Consider the following 17,857-nt stretch of genomic DNA (forward strand, 5'->3'; position numbering starts at 1 on the left):
GCGCGGTGGATACAACTTCGCGTGCGGTTTATGAGATGTGTGCTGTACGCGCCTGCGCAGTACGTCTCATGGTCCCATCGCCGTGTCCCTGCGTCCATGCCATCCGGTTTACCATTGTCGGTAATTATTATTGAATTAAATGGAAACTTTACCATGCCTACTACCTGTGAACTACACCTCAGGTGAAGCGTGCACGCCAGGTTGTACAGCCGCCCACACCACCGCATATACCCTCCATGATATTTCATCACGCAGCGGCTTCCCACCGAGGCGCATATTGTGCCGTTGCGCACGTCCCACAGTCAAACGCAGCAGCTTCCCAGAAGTCAGTAGGTGGCGCCCAAACAACACAACCTGTTCACTACACTTGGTCTAATCCACTGTGCCAGTAATACAGATCACATAACGGTCACAGACTCAAACCCAGTGGCTTCCCCGACTCAGTGGCTGGCACACAAACACCACAATCTGTAAACTACACTTGCTGTGCTCCACTCTGCCAGCAGTCGGTGTCAGCAAAGGCAACAGAATCACGTCTCCACAAAACGAAACCGCTTTAGTACAGATATGCTTATTGAATTAAATGACACTTCCCCAGACGCACCCACCCTCCATGATATGTCATCCATCCAGATATCGGACAGATCAGAAACTGATTGCCATTCTTGGATTTCCGATTCGCTAGCGAATCGCGGGCTTACTAGTTTAATAAAGAAAGGAATCAATTCAGAGGACTGAATCCTTAAACACGGGGCTATTAAAATGAAGGGAAAAGGAGTTAATGAGCAGTGAAAACTGGTCACTGATTAGGAAAAGGGTTAGAATGAAAACCTGCAGTCCACCAGGCCCTCCAGAGTTCAACATCCCTGGTAGAGGTTTTGCATTACTACACATCAAGGCGAGTTGAATGGTGTATTATATGTGGGGGGGCTTCTCATACTGGTGAGTCAGGAGGTGTCAGAAAAAAAAAGAAAACAGCAAGTGATTTTAAAGCGTCCAGAAGTAAATCTTAAAAATTACAAAAACATAAATGAATGCAGTCCCAGGGCGCTTCAGATGTCCAGTAGATTCTTGCTCTCCACCAGTTCCATTCCCACAGTTTCGCTATTACAAAAGTGTAACCCATTTTACGACACCAATCGTTTAATTTAATTTTAATTTAATATGCTTTGCTAATCCACTAGTGGAAATTGACAGCCAGGCATAGTCCAAAAAAAATTCTGAGAGGCCTATCGTGCAGTAGCAAAGCGTGTGATTGGACAATAACAGGCCTGTGAGGCTCATAGATGTCCGGTGGCTAAACGTGCGGTACACCGAGTGGATCGACGTCTGTCTACTCGGCACTGAGAGGCATAAGTTAAGTGTTGAACTCCATTTCTCATGGGAACTTCAGGTTTGCAATTATCCCCTGTGGCGGACACCCAGCAGGGATTGCCCTGTAATGGAAGTACTTGGGGAGAGGGCATTTTCAGGACAATACCTCCCCCAGAACACAAGAGGGCAACCCCCCTGGCTCACAGCGGGCTACGGATTTAGAGCAGCTCAACCCTACTGGGGCCGATAGCCACCGCCAGGGGGCGCCTGAACAGTTTCTGAGCCCAGGGTTGCAGCCCTTCCGCCACACCCGGAAGTGCTGCCAGAAAAAGTTCTGAGAGCACCTAGAGCCCTATTAAAGGGGCCGCCTCGCTCCATTCGAGGAGCCAGAGTCGGGAGGAGGAAGACGAAGCTTGCTGGCAGACTCGGAGAGAGAGAAGAAAGGATTGTGATTGTGCTCTGTAGTGCAGAGTGAAGGGAAAGTGCTGCCCCACTTAAAATAAAATGTGCATGCTGGACAATATTTGTGTCTGCCTGTCTGTGTCGGAGTTAAGGGGGCTATACGCTTCCCAGGTTCCATACCCCCATGAACAAGAAATTCCCAGTCAATGTGGGTCATAAGCTTACACTGGTTAAATCACTGCACGCATCACCCCTCGCTAATACCGATGGGATTGCTCGTGGTGTCTAGCGGGGTGTTTAGAAGATGATTGAACTCGACTATAGAGGAAGTAACGGGGTTTCAGGAGGTGAACTTGCAGAAGGATCATTACCGAGCCTCGAGAGGTGAGAATGCAGGTTTGGCACGTCTGTCCGACCACATCCGCTCCTGCCTATCCCACCATGCCATTGTCTCACAGGAAACAATCCCCACTCGTTCCATAGGATCATTGCTTCACTATCTGTAGGTTTCCATATCTTTTCAGGACCATGACCTGCAGATAATAAGAATTGACTGTAAATGAGATAATCATTTTCATATTTGCACAAAGTGCGTTCTGTTAAGTGGCATACAAATGACACATAGTAAGCTGAATGAACTGACAAACTGGTATAAAAGGAAATATATTCAGTTAGGCCTGGGCCCACTCACTGTAGCATAAGGGGCAAGTGTGGTGAGGCTGAAATGGAGAGGGGGCCAGCTGCTGAAAAAAGACGCCCTCGCAGTCAGAAACCTGAATGATAACCAGAGATGGGAGTTCTTTATCACAACTGTACCAACAGCAACTGTGACTGCTCTTTATCTGAAGCCAAGCTGTTCTTTTCTTTCTTTCTGTTTAGTCATTCTGGCATGTATCTGAGAGAGGTTTTGTTTTTTGTCATAATTTTCATCCATCTATCCATTTTCTACTGCTGGTCCAGGTCAGTCAGAGAGCAGAAGTATCAGCAAAGTTGCCCAGACATTCCTTTATCTCCTCCAAATCCTCCGTGGAGGCAATGCGGTCTTCTCAGGCCAGCTGGGGGATTTAAAGTCTGCCCCAAGGTCTCCTTCCAGTTGGACAAAACACCTCCACAGGGACGCATTCAGGAAGTATCCAAATCAGATGTCCAGACTACTTCAACTGGCTTCTTTTGATGTAAAGGAGTTGTGGATCAACATTCAGCTCCTCTTGAATGTCTGTGGTCCTCACCCCCTCTCTAAGGCAGTTTGTCAGTATTTGTTTGTTTGTTAATTTGTTTATGAAGCTTCTGTAAAAAGCCAAATTTCCCACTGGTGGCAAATAAATATCTATCTTATAGTGCCTTTTCTATCTATCTATCTATCTATCTACAGTATCTATTATATAGTGCCTTACATTTCTGTGTATCTGTCTGTAAAGCGGGTTGGATAATGGATGGATGGATAGATAGATAGATAGATAGATAGATAGATAGATAGATAGATAGATAGATAGATAGATAGATAGATAGAAAATGCACTATATGATAGATGGATAGATAGATAGAAATGTAAGGCACTATATGATAGATAGATAGATAGATAGATAGATAGATAGATAGATAGATAGATAGATAGATAGATAGATAGATAGATAGATAGATAATGCCTTACATTTCTATCTATCTATCTATCTATCTAATATAACTACAGGGTCACGGGGGTCTGCTGGAGCCAATCCCAGCCAACACAGGGCACAAGTCAGGGAACAAATTCTGGGCTGGGCGCAAGCCCACCGCAGGACACATACACTCACACACATACACAACCCAAGCACACACTAGGGACAATTTAGAATCGCCAATGCACCTAACATGCATGTCTTTGGACTGTGGGAGGAAACCCACACAGACACGAGGAGAACATGCAAACTCCACGCAGGGAGGACCCGGGAAGCGAACCCAGGTCTCCTTACTACGAACAGCAGCGCTACCACTGCGCCACCGTGCCTCCCTCTATCTATCTACAGTATCTATCTATTATATAGTGCCTTATATTTCTGTGTATCTATTATATAGTGCCTTTCATCTATCTATATATCATATAGTGCCTTTTCTATCTATCTATCTATCTATCTATCTGAGTGCCTTTTCTATCTATCACGTAGTGCCTTTTCTATCTATTTTATATACTTTGTTTTTTTTGTTAATTTTGAGTTATTACTCTTTCATATTTTTATGATATTTCTGTCAATTTCACTTATTAGTTCATATTTGTAATTTCTCTCTTTAATATGCCACCATTCTGTTTCATTTGTGGGTGGACCCCTAGGAGGCGGGGCTACCCTGACATCACTGCTGCTGGGTCCTCCTTCTGGCTTTGTGTTCTCAGTTATGGGAAAGGTGCGATAATAAATAAGATTATCAGTAATGCTCTGACTTCCTCTATTTTTGCTTATTCATTACACTTAATTGTTTCTGATCTCCAAATAAATTTAGTTTTATACTAAAGACACTGATAATTTTGTTGATATGTTTAGTCATCAAGCAAGGAGCCATGTGAAATTCACAGAGCTGCCAGTTTATTAGGTACACCCACACCTTCCCAGAAGTTCTACATTTCAACACGTTATACATCGTGTGATGGTGGTTTGTGGTACAAAGCAAAAATGGAGGATCTCTAGAAGGGGCAAAGACACATTTTTTTCTTGATTTACCACTGTACTCCACCGTTTAAAATTACAAATCTAGTAATTCAGACGTGATTGAAGTGCACTTTGCAGACTTTCATTTAAGGAGATTTGCATACATTACGGTCACAGCATGTAGAAATGACAACACTTTTTCTACACAGTCTCTCCATTTCGGGACACAGTAATGGCAGGTCAATTAAAGCCGTTGTCATATTTAGGACTTTGTCACATATCCCTCATGTGCAATGACTACCTGAGGTCTGCGATTCACAGATATCAGCAGCTGCTGAGGATCTTCTCTGGTGATACTCTGCCTATCCTGTAATGCAGCCACCTTCAGATTCTGCTTGTTTCGGGGGCTTGTCTCCTTAAGTTGTCTCTTCAGCAAATGGAAGGCCTGCTCAGTTAGATATAAATCGGGGGACTGGCCTGGTCATTCAAGAATTTTCCAGGTTTTACCCTTGAAAATCTCTTGTGTAGCCTCAATAGTATGTTTGGATCATTATCTTGTTGTAAGATGAAGTGCCGTCCAGTGAGTTTGGAGGCCTTTACTGGAACTTGAGCAGATCAGATGTTTCTCTACACCTCAGAATTCACTGTGCCACTGCTGTCAGCATCTCCATCATCAATGAAGAGAAGTGCGCCAGGATCTGTGGCAGCCATACATGCCCAAGCCACAACACCCCCACCGCTATGTTTAACAAATGAGGTGGTCTAATTTGGATCTTGGGCAGTTCCTCTTTTTGTCTCCACACTTTGCTTTTTTCATCACTCCAATGAGCTTTATCTTTGTCTTGTCTATCCATAAGATCTTTTCCCAGAATTCTTCAGGTTTTTAAGTCCTTTTTCATAAACTAATCTGGCCATCCTGTTTTGGTGGCTATCTAGTGGTTTGCATCTTGCAGTGTGGCCTCTGGATTTCTGTTCATAAAGTCTTCTATCTATTATATAGTGCCTTTCCTATCTATCTATCTATCTATCTATCTATCTATCTATCTATCTATCTATCTATCTATCTATCTATCTATCTATTATATAGTGCCTTTCCTATCTGTCTATTATATAGTGCCTTTCACACATCTATCTATCTATCTATCTATCTATCTATCTATCTATCTATCTATCTATCTATCTATCTATCTATCTATCTATCTAGTAATGAACAACTTACAAACAAGTCATTCTTTTTAGACTGATAGCATTTTATTTGTCTCAAAGGGAAAATTTAGATTTTACAAAAGCTCAATAAACAGAAATATTCTATCAAGCAACAGTAATGCCCTAAAATGCACAGAAGACAGTGCCCAAGCACAGTAACTATCCAGTCCTTTCTTTTCACTTTTCTTCTTCCTTTCTCTTTGATCTCTCCCATCGCCTCCACTCCACTTCCCATCTCTGGCTCCTGGAGTAGTGGCGGTTGACTCCTTTTATAGAGCACCCAGAAGCACTCCAGGTGTCCAATGATCTTTTTCCGGCAGCACTTCCGGGTGTGGTAGAAGTGCTGCACAAAAGGGCTCAGCCGTTTCTGCAACGCCCCCTGGTGGCGCCCACGGAACCCAACAGGCCTGCTCCAAACTCCAACTCCCAAGTAGCCCTGTGGGAGTTTGAGGCACCGCTATATCCCAAGGGGCTGCCATCTATCGCTCCAGGGGAGGTAATGCCCCGAATATGTTCTTTCCCCTGGTCCTTCCACTATAGAGGTGTCCTGACCATCCGCCCCACTCTATTGTCCGGTTGAGGGTTTGTTCCTGCTTTGCAACCCACAAGTATTAAGTGAGCAGAGCAGAAAACAGGGGAAATAAGGGGATGGATTGGTGTCCACTATCTCTAGCTCTATTCAGATGGGACATGCTTGTAAATCTACTGTTACCACAATGTCAGTAATTTTTACCATGGATTCTCATGAGCGTATTATGGTTATACCAGTAACGGCGCACTGCACACAGGATAAAGTGCAGTGAATACACTTGACTTGAGCATTCATAATTTTCTCTTTTTCTCTGTATGTTTAGCATTCGGTTGCTCAGAGGTTGATGCACTTTCTGCTTCCTGAGCTGCTCTTCTTTTCTCCACCCTAGCGGCCCGCATCTTCTCTTCTTTCATCGGCATCTTTTCATGTTAAAACTGATTGAGTGTTTGTGTTGTAATTACTTAGTATGTTTTCTTTAATTTATCACTTAAGCTGGCACTTAAGTCTTCAATCTGCCTTAAGAATGATTTAAGATATGAAGAGGTAGGGGAAGTGACGGCAAAGGCGGTAGGGATAAGAACGACGCCTGTATGCATGCGCTGCCCTGCTGGCCGCTGCCAAGAGTTGGTTGTACAATAAAGTAAAAATAAAAAGAGGAATAACTTTGAAGGTCAATCATCACCTCAAAAGCGGACAGTAGACGTCACATAGTATATGCACACCAAATTTTAGGTCAATAGGTCAAACGGTTTGCGAGCTACAGGTGATTTAAAATCCTGGACAGACAAACGGACAGCCACGGTAGGGTATTATATAAGAAGATTTACTATATGTTATATTTTTCGATTTTGATAAATACAGTGAATTCAGAAAGTATTTAGACCTGTTCAGTTTCTTTACATTTTATTGTGTTGTAAATTTACTTCTAAATGGATAAATCTGACATTTTTTCCCATCAGTCTTTACTCGGTAAGCCATAATGACAAAGTGAAAACTTGTTTTCTGAACGGTTTGCAAATTTATTAAAAATCAAAAACTGAAATCTCACACTCATAAAGCATTCATACCCTTAATTTGGTACTTTGTAGAAGTCCATTTGGCAGGAATTACAGCTTTGAGTCTACTTTGTTAAGTCTCCATAAGATATGTACACCTGGATTTGGGCCATTTATCCCATTTTTTCTGGCAGATCCTCTCAGCCTCCATTAGATTGGATGGGAAGTATCTGTACACGGCCATCTTCAGATCTCTGTACAGATGTTCTATGGGTTTTGGCTGGGCCACTCAACGACACTCAGAAACTTGTCCTGAGGCTCCTCTAGCGTTGTCATGGCTCTATGTTTCAAGTCATTGTTGTGCTGAAAGGTGAAGTGCCACCCCAGTCTAAAGTCACATGCTCTCGGGGGCAGGTTTATTTCAAGCACCTTTTTGTATTTGGCTGCATTCATCTTTCCCTCAATTCTGACCAGACTCCCTGTCCCTAACGCTGAGAAGACCCCATAACATGATGCTGCGACCATGATGCTTCACCATAGAGATGGTATTTGACAGGCAATGAGTAGAGCCTGGTCTTCTCCAGACATAGTGCTTGGAGTTCTGCCCAAAGAGTTCAATTTTCTCTCATTAGACCAGGTAATCTTTTTCCTCATGCTCTCAGACTACTACTGGGCTGTCATATGTGTTACTCAAGAGTGGCATTATCAAATTCACTGAAATTAACCGCATATCATTTATTAGTTTAAGGCATCCGATTGTAATCAACATGTAACAATATAATGGTCCACGGAGTTGCCAAACTATTCCAAATACTATAGCTGCTTTAGAATTGTTACTCTCACTGCATCACTCAGAGTATTTCAAACCCACTGTATCTGAGTGTGGAATCACAGCTCTACAGCAGCTGATTGGAAAGAGAATTATTGGAATACAGCATCTAACACACGCTGCCTCAGCCATGCACACAATCTATTTGAACTTCTCCCATACAGCAATTGCTTCAGAGCCTTTCCTGTAGGGACCTCGAGGTTCAGAAACAGTTTCATCCCAAGAGCTCTAAACACACTCCATCAGTCCATTAAGTGCTCCTGGAAGAACTGTTTGTACTTATAAGTACAATCAGCTCACTGCAAACTTGCACTAGAGTTGTAATATTACACAACATGAGCCACTTTATGAACCATTTGCACTGTCTGCACTACATGTACATGTATATTGTACTTATGCTTTCATATTGTATATTTTTCATCGTATTATTATTATTGTTATGTTATCATTTCACAGGAAAATAAGTTTATGGAGGATTTGCATATTGAATCTCATTGTACCATACAATAACAATAAAGGAATTCAATTCAATTCAATAGAAGAGAGCGCATATTTACAGGTGATGATGACTGGCTTCTAAGTCGATTTAGATTTCCAAGCGCTATCTTCTTGGAGCTCTTGATATCATTTTTAAGGTGAAATGCAGTAAAGTATATATATTACATTATACAAATACATTTTTAACTTCATTTAAAAAATGTATACTGTTATTAATTAAATGTGTGGACACAGTGGACAGCGGTAGTGATGAACTGATGAACTGTTCAGGGATTATTCCTGTCTCGTGCTGTATTTTTGCTGGGGCTGGCGCAACACTGGATGGATAGATGGAAAGAGTAATTAAACATGTACTACGAAGATATTTCAGTGTTCCTTAAAAGTTTTGAAGAATCGGCGTTCTAAGTTTACAGATGGCTTTACATCTATTACAGAGCTGATTGTGTGGCGATTGGTTACTTGGAGAAAGAAAAGGAAGGACAGGAATTGGGGGTTAGTACATTTGACAGTACTGCTGCAATAAATTATTTAATCGAAGGTCGCGCACGGTGCAGCAAGCATCTCGCAGGAGGCAGAAACAATCTCTGGATGGGGCACCAGCTCGTCACTGCCATTGTGCCACCGTGCCCCCATGTTTAATAACATGCTTTAACTCCTATCATAATGAAAATAATATCAAGTATACATCTTAGTATTTAAATTGTTCACAGAGTTGTAATATCATGAATGTAACGAATTCTATGTCCTGTCGGCCTAAGAGAAAGATCATTTAAGAAGCACGTAGTGATTCACACACATAGAGCACATAGAAGAACACATACATAACAAAGCATTTAATGTGCAACTTTAGTTATGATGGGGTTTGAGAAACTAGTAAATTGAACAATTTTAAGATTAACTTTATGATGTTCTACTTTATTGACAAAATAAACTACATGATTAAAGTGGAAATTTCGAGATTAAAGTTGACATTTCAACTTTTTTTTTCCACTGTGTCCCTATTTTTTTTTTCTTTTCTCTGTACCCTAATAAACTTTTGTATGACTCTCAGACAGTGGGCTACGACTCGCCTTCTCAAGGCGACTTAGATATCTGAAAACTTCTTTATTTCGGGCACTGTGCAACTTTGTGAACTTGAATTTTTGAGTTTCTCCGACATTCTATGTCATTCGATCAACTTCCTTTTGTTGTTTATACTACTGCTTAAACCAACAAATAGTACGTTTTTCTTTGCCTCCACTTGGTATTCCCTGAAATTCTTCTATTTTCCTTGTGCTTTTGCCATTGCCTTTTCACAGAATGCTGAACTTTAGGGGCTATTTATATTGATTTGCGTATTCAAAGAGGCGTAATTCTGGGAGAAGACGGGATGGGGTGGCAGGCACATGCATGAGCATTACTTTTCACACTGACCGGGATTTATGCAGCAGAACATGGAAGTTGGCGTACTCACAGATTTATGCATCTGGATTCTTTTGTGTGTACGCACATTTATGTTTTTATCCGTATGCCCTGTTTTAATGTGAATTCTACACACGACATTATGCATGAGCCCCCAGGTGTGGAATTGAACTGAAAGAAAAACTGAGCTGTGCCAACCACTGTGCTGCAATACCTTCAATAATTTAAACATTGTGTCTATTTTTCCATTTTAAAACAGAGAAAATGGAGGGTCTTTTTTCAGTTAGTTACTTTAATATGCTGGTTATTGACAGAAACCTGGTTTTTAAAATGCCATGTAAACCATGATTCCAGTTAGAAAAACTGTTGGTCTCTGAGAAACCAGGTTAACACACAGAAATCCAGAGAGTCTCCCACAGTTCCTGGCAGTTCATTGTGAATGCGTTCTGAAGACAGTGAGTTCTTGCATTTATTGTTATTCTGTGATTTATTGGATAATTGGATTTTTGACCTTCTGCTCTGTTTTTGACTTCATACCTGGATACCGTATTGGGTCTGTGTTGACTTTGTATTGTTTCAGGCAACTCCTTTATGCCTTTTGTGCTCCTTATACCGGTCAGATTCCTCCCAAACGCAGACTTCTTTCCACAATAAATCCTCCGTCTCTCCTCCAGGCAAGTTTTGGCCACCTCCTTCTGACTCAGCTCAACTGGAAAAGGCCGGATGGCTTCTTTTATGCCAGACCTGGGAATACTTCTGGTGTCAAATGATTATACCTTTGAAACACTTCCAGATCTGGAAGGACCTCCTGCCAGTTGTGCACCATTTTTACAGCTCCCTCCAGTGGAATCCATACACCCCAACAGGGCTGCTCACTAAGACTACATTTCCCAAGATGCCCTGTGGGAGTTATGAATGAGAGCTCCACCCAGAGGAATCTACCACCTAGCATAGTGGGGAAATAAATATCCCCCAGAGACAGTCATTCCCTGTCCCTCGATTTCTTACCAGCCAGGAAAGTCAGTGTGGACAAATCCGGCCTGGACACCTATCCATCCACCTGTGGCCTTCCGTCTGGGTAAGGAACCTTCCTCCCTCTTGGTTGGGATGTCAGTCCATTCACCTTGGAATTTACAGTAGATAAATAAATAAATATGCACACACACACACACACACGCACACACTATGGTCTGAAAACACACCAGAATGACTATAAAGCAAGAAAATTAAAAAGAAAGAAGACTTCTTACTTGACAGTCCCAGGCCCAGTGAGGCCTTATGGAGGGATATTTACTGTTGAAATAAAAGAGCCTCCGTAGCATTTCCTGACACATTTCTGCTGAATAATTTGTTGGCTGAAAGTACTAAGTAACATTAACATAAATTAATGGCTCAACAAAGAACAAAAAAGACATAAAACAAGAGTCTGAACCCCAGCCAAGGGAGGAATCCTGCCTGAGATACAACAGATAGAACTCAAAGTAAGAGAATAGAGCTTCAGAAGAAGAAATATACAGTATGAGGGAAAAGGGGAATGTTAACACAGAAAATATTGGACAGGCAATTAGAAACTTTAGTGTAAGAAGACAATATGGTCGGGCAAGCCCAAATCATATGGAGACAAGTGCCAGGGACATTTATAGGACACAGGTGACAGATGGGATCAGCAGCCAACTGCATTGCATAAAGCTTTTGGGAGTGAAGTACAGGCGATGTACAAAGTTCAGTTGTACAGTCGTGGCCAAAACTTTTGAGAATGACACAAATATTAATTTTCACAAAGTTTGCTGCCTCAGTTTTCATGATGGCAATTTGCATATACACCAGAATGTTATGAAGAGTGATCAGATGAATTGCAATTATTTGCAAAGTCCCTCTTTGACATGAAAATGAACTTAATCCCAAAAAAAACATTTCTACTGCATTTCAGCCCTGTCACAGAGGGATCATCATTGCTTTGCACAAAAAGGGCTTCACAGACAAGGATATTACTGCTAGTAAGAATGGACCTAAATCAACCATTTATGGGATCATCAAGAACTTTAAGGAAAGAGGTTTAGTTGTTGCAAAGAAGGCTTCAGGGCGTCCAAGAAAGTCCAGCAAGCGCCAGGACCGTCTCATAAAATTGATTCATGGCTTGGGATTGGGGACCACCAGTGGAGAGCTTGCTTAGGAATGGCAGCAGGCAGGTGTGAGTGCATCTGCACGCATAGTGAGGCGAAGACGAAGAAGATGGCCTTGTACCAAGAAGGGCAGCAAAGAAGCGAAGAAAAACATCAGGGACAGACTGATATTCTGCAAAAGGTACAGGGATTGGACTGCTGAGGACTACCGGGGTCAAGTCATTTTCTCTGATAAATCCCCTTTCCGATTGTTTGGCGCATCCCGAAAAAAGAAAAGGTGAGCGGCGCTGCCATCAGTCCTGTGTCAGGCCAAGAGTAAAGCATCCTGAGACCATTCGTGTGTGGGGTTGCTTCTCAGCCAAGACAGTCGGCTCACTCACAATTTTGCCTAAGAACACAGCCATGAATAAAGAATAGGACCAAAACATCCTCCGAGAGCAACTTCTCCCAACCATCCAAGAACAGTTTGGTGACCAACAATGGCTTGTCCAGCATGATGGAGCACATAAGGCAAAAGTGAGTACTAATTGGCTCGGGGAACAAAACATTGAAATTTTGGTGTCCATGGCCAGGAAACTCCACAGACTTTAATCCCATTTAGAACTTGTGGTCAATCCTCAAGAGGCAGGTGGGCAAACAAAAACCCACCAATTCTGACAAACTCCAAGCATTGATTATACAAGAATGGGCTGCCATCAGTCAGGATTTGGCCGAGAAGTTGACTGACAGCCTGCCAGGGTGAATTGCAGGGGTCTTGAAAAAGAAAGAAGGGCCAACACTGCAAATATTGACTCTGTGCATAAACTTCATGTAATTGTCAAAGAAAGCCTTTGAAACTTATGAAATGCTTGTAATTATACTTTAGTATACCACAGAAACATCTGACAAAAAGATCTAAAAACACTGAAACAGCAAACTTTGTGAAAACCAACACTGGTGTCATTCTCAAAACTTTTAGCCACGACTGTATAAGCTGATAGTAGAGATTTTTGTAAGATGCTGAGATATTACTAAGGATATTGTTCCACAAGATGGAAGCAGAAGGAAGAAGGTCACGCTGCCAAATTGAAAATAAAAGTAGAGGTCTGGCAGATGTATACTTATTGAAGTAAAAATACCAGTGTCATTATTATCCCAGCAGCACTGGGTATAAGGCAAGAAACACACGTACCAGTATGACGATCCTTTGCAGGGCTCAATGACACAGCCAAGCAGAAAAGAGTGAGCCATGTGCAATCTGGTAACAGGACTCTATTGATTGGACTGGATTGATTGATTGATTATGACAATACAGTAATCCCTCGCTATATCGCGCTTCGACTTTCGCAGCTTCACTCTATCGCGGATTTTATATGTAAGCATATTTAAATATATATCGCGGATTTTTTGCTGGTTCGCAGATTTCTGCAGACAATGGGTCTTTTAATTTCTGGTACATGCTTCCTTCAGTTGGTTTGCCCAGTTGATTTCATACAAGGGACGCTATTGGCAGATGGCTGAGAAGATACCCAACTTACTTTTCTCTCTCTCTCTCTTGCTCTGACTTTCTCTGATCCTGACGTAGGGGATGTGAGCAGGGGGGCTGTTCGCACACCTAGACGATACGGACGCTCGTCTAAAAATGCTGAACGATTACCTTCACGTTGCTCCCTTCTGTGCAGCTGCTTCGTGAAGCGACATGCTGCACGGTGCTTCGCTTACTTAAAAGCTCGAAGGGCACGTATTGATTTTTGATTGTTTGTTTTTATCTGTCTCTCTCTCTCTCTCTCTCTGACATTCTCTGCTCCTGATGGAGGGAGTATGAGCTGCTGCCTTCCTTGCAACTGCTTTATACGGCGGTGCTTCGCATACTTAAAAGCCTAAAAGCCCTATTGATTTGTTTGCTTTTCTCTCTCTCTCTGACATTCTCTGCTCCTGATGCGCACTCCTTTGAAGAGGAAGATATGTTTGCATTCTTTTAATTGTGAGACGGAACTGTCATCTCTGTCTTGTCATGGAGCACAGTTTAAACTTTTGAAAAAGAGACAAATGTTTGTTTGCAGTGTTTGAAAAACGTTCCTGTCTCTCTACAACTTCCTGTGCTTCTGTGCAAATCTGTGACCCAAGCATGACAATATAAAAATAACCATATAAACATATGGTTCCTACTTTGCGGATTTTCACCTTTCGTGGGGAGTTCTGGAACGCAACCACTGCGATCGAGGAGGGATTACTGTAATGATATCATGAAATTCACAGATGAAACAACGGCGGTGGGCCTCATCAGCAACAATACAGAGAAAAAGTGAACCAACTCATTGTCTGGTCTGGTGGTGTTGTTATTCAAACCATACAACAAGGAGTGCACAACTGAATGAAATTGCGTTTCTCCAGGCACAATGTACGAACACAAAAAATAGAGACAAGTGCACGTTATACAACAACAGATAGACATCATAGACGGCTTAAACAGACAAGTATATACAGGGGTAGGATTCAAAAGTAATGAGCCTCATTTTGTTCTGACGCGAATGTACCTCGCCACGCACCCCACTTGCCTGCGACGGCAACGGTGGGTGTTGGCTTCACAATGCAACGGAGCTCCTACCGCTCCGAGTAGGATCGGCCTTGACGGGAACCCCTGTGCGGTAGTGCATTACACGGCGGAATGGAAAGTTCGTTAGAGCAACGGTACACGTTAAAGACGAAGACCATGCTCATTGTCTTCTTCGGAGTGAAGGGGATCATCCACTACGAGTTTGTCCCGCAAGGACAGACCGTGAATGCTGCTTACTACTTGGAAGTCCTGAAAAGGCTGAAAAGAAGCGTCACGCGCAAGCGAAGGGACATCAAGGACAGCTGGAAGCTTCACCACGATAACGCGCCCAGCCACACCGCCTTCATCGTGAGCACCTACCTTGCCTGGGTGAACGTTCCGGTGGTCCCCCAGCCTCCCTACAGTCCGGACGTGTCGCCTTCTGACTTCTTCTTGTTTCCGCGCTTAAAATCAGCGCTGAAAGGAAAACGCTTCGACTCGATCGAGGACATCCAAGCAAATGTCAAGTCAGCCCTTGCAGCCATCCCTGAACAGGCCTACGTGGACGCCTTCAAGTCATGGAAAACCCGCCTACAAAAGTGTATTGATGCAGGAGGTGCCTATTTTGAAGACTATTAATTAGTTGTACCGATTTGCTCAATAAATTTGTCTTTTTGAACAAAGGCTCATTACTTTTGAATCCTACCCTGTATGTATAACCCAATAGATGAATCGGTGAATAGTTGTAAAGTGTTCAGGTGACGAAAAACATTAACATCAGGCACAGACATACAGTAACATCTTTTTAGGGGACATGAGATTCAAAATAAATGTGTTCAAACAGTCTGTGTGTGTGTTCAGGAATTTAACAGTCCCAAAAGGTCAGCATGTTGTTTGTTGTTAGTGGGAGTTGAGTAGTCTGATAGCCTGTGGGAAGAAACTCCTACTGCATTGTGAGGTAGCGTTTGCCACAGTCCAGTCCACGGGCTGGGTGGGTGGCGTCTCTGACTACCTTAGTAGCTCTCCTAAGGCCACGTGACAACTACAGATCATGCATAGACGAAAGGGTCGTCCTGATAATTTCTTGTGCCGTCTTCACCATTCTCTGGAGGGTCTCTGATCTGAGTGCAGCTGCCATACGAGACCGTGAGGCCGTTGGTCGAGACACTCTCTATAGTGCCTCTGTGGAATGTTGTGAGGGGGAGAGGTTTACTGCCGTCATCTGTTGCAGAAAGTGAAGGCGCTGCTGTGCTTTCTTGACAAGGGAGGTGGTGTTGGTATTCCATGTCAGGTCATCCCATGATGTGCAACCCCAGGAACTGGGTACTTCTTTCTGACTCCACAGTGATGCCATGGATTATAAGTGGAATATGTGCCATGTGTTTCCTCAACAATGATCTCCTTTGTCTTATTGGCATCTAGTGACTGGTTGTTGTTGTCACACCAGATAACGAGTTGGTTCACTTCCTCTCTGTATCGTTGCTGATGAGGCCTCCCCTACCCCACCGTTGTGTCGTCTGTGAATTTTATGACGATTATTGTCATGCCTGGCACAATAGTCATGAGTCATCAAAGTGAACAACAAAAGGCTCAGAACGCAGCCCCGAGGATCCCCAGTGTTCATTGTGATGGTCTCAGAGATGTTTTTTCCAACATGTAGTGTCTGGGGTTTCTGTGTGAGGAAATCCAGTATCCAGTTACATAATAGGGTGTTGATGTCTAGTGGATCGAGTTTTGCTTGGTGTTAACTATATTAGAAGCAGAGCTAAAGTCAATAAAGAGCAGTCACACATAACTGTTGTTATTTTCCAGATGGGCCATGCTCAGATGGAGTGTTGCCGATACAGCATCATCGGTGGAGCGGTTAGAGCAGTACACAAACTGAAGTGGATCGAACGTTGCAGGGAGTTCGGATGTTATATGGTCCTTGACCAGCTCTTCAAAACACTTCATCACGATGGGGGTGAGAGTTATAGGACGATACTTGTTGAGGTGATGCTGGTGACTTCTTTGGAGCTGGTATGATGATAGTGTACAGTATAATGAAATGTCAGTTTAGTTTTAATCTGGCTTATCTGCTATAGATGTGCTAAAGCAGCGTGATTATGCAATGCCGTGGCCAGTATTCATACCGTGAATTATCAGTGGCTCAGGATGAGGATGTGAAAAAGGGATGGATGTTATTTACTTCACAGCACGTGAAGGACTGAAACTATCAATAGAACTCACGCTTGTTTTGGAATTCATGGTGTCCGATGATGATGTTTCACTCTTTTTTGCGCAGTTAATTGATAGCTGAGCGGTTTGACAAAGGAGAACTCCATACGTGGACTCGCACATGTAAACTGAGGTTTCTCCCTTAACTGGGTTACTCATCTTATTCTGTTTTTGTTTGTGCATGTGAACACCCTCAGTGTCTTCTATGGAGAGATGTCAGTAATTACATGATCAAAGATTAGGATTCTTATCTTTGTGTATTATATATTTGCCAGATGCCATTATCAAAGGCAGTTTACAAGGTCCATATTATCTTAATTACTTTACATATGCATTTAATACCCTTGAAGCACAGATCAGTTAAGTGTCTCAGGGTTCCACCATGCAGGAGAAGCAGCAGATGAACCCACAACCTTGTGGTCTTAGTCACTGCGCCGCACGGCATGTATTTAAATTGCACAGTGTAATTTTACATATCTAAAATTCAACTTTTAGCTCATCAAAATGTAATTACACACATCTTGAACTGGAATTTTAACCTGTCAAAAATGTATCTAGCGATATCTGTAATTGAACGCTTCACAGAAGTCAGTGGGAAAGTCTCACAGTTCACTAGTCAAAATGGAATTACAGCCAGAGTCGTACTTGTCAAAAATATATTATCAATATCAAAAATTGCGGTCCTGTTTTGTCAAAACTTTATTAAAGATGCCGAAAATGTATTTTGATAGATCAAAATATAATTATGACTCCAGTCAATGTAAGGCATCAAATGTTAGGAGGATTTGCTCAACATGACCTACATGTGCTGTGCTCCTCTTTGTATTCCAACCATTCACTTTCTGCACCCTTTAATGTGTTGTACGCATAAAGATGAAAGACAGCTGGACTATCACTATGCCACACGCATTACTATAAATATTGTGTGCATTTATTGGTAATAAACTGTATATGTGTATTATTACAGGCTGTAGTTGTATGCCTATAACTGCATGTGTAGTTAGACAGACAGACAGACAGACAGACAGACAGACAGACAGACAGACAGATAGACAGATAGATAGATAGATAGATAGATAGATAGATAGATAGATAGATAGATAGATAGATAGATAGATACTTTATTAATCCCAGTGGGAAATTCACATTTACATACCGTGGATTCAGAGATTCAGAGAGAGTATTCAGAGCCCTTCACTTTCTA

This window comes from Erpetoichthys calabaricus, chromosome 7 (assembly GCF_900747795.2).
Source record: "Erpetoichthys calabaricus chromosome 7, fErpCal1.3, whole genome shotgun sequence".
NCBI classification, from domain to species: domain Eukaryota; kingdom Metazoa; phylum Chordata; class Cladistia; order Polypteriformes; family Polypteridae; genus Erpetoichthys; species Erpetoichthys calabaricus.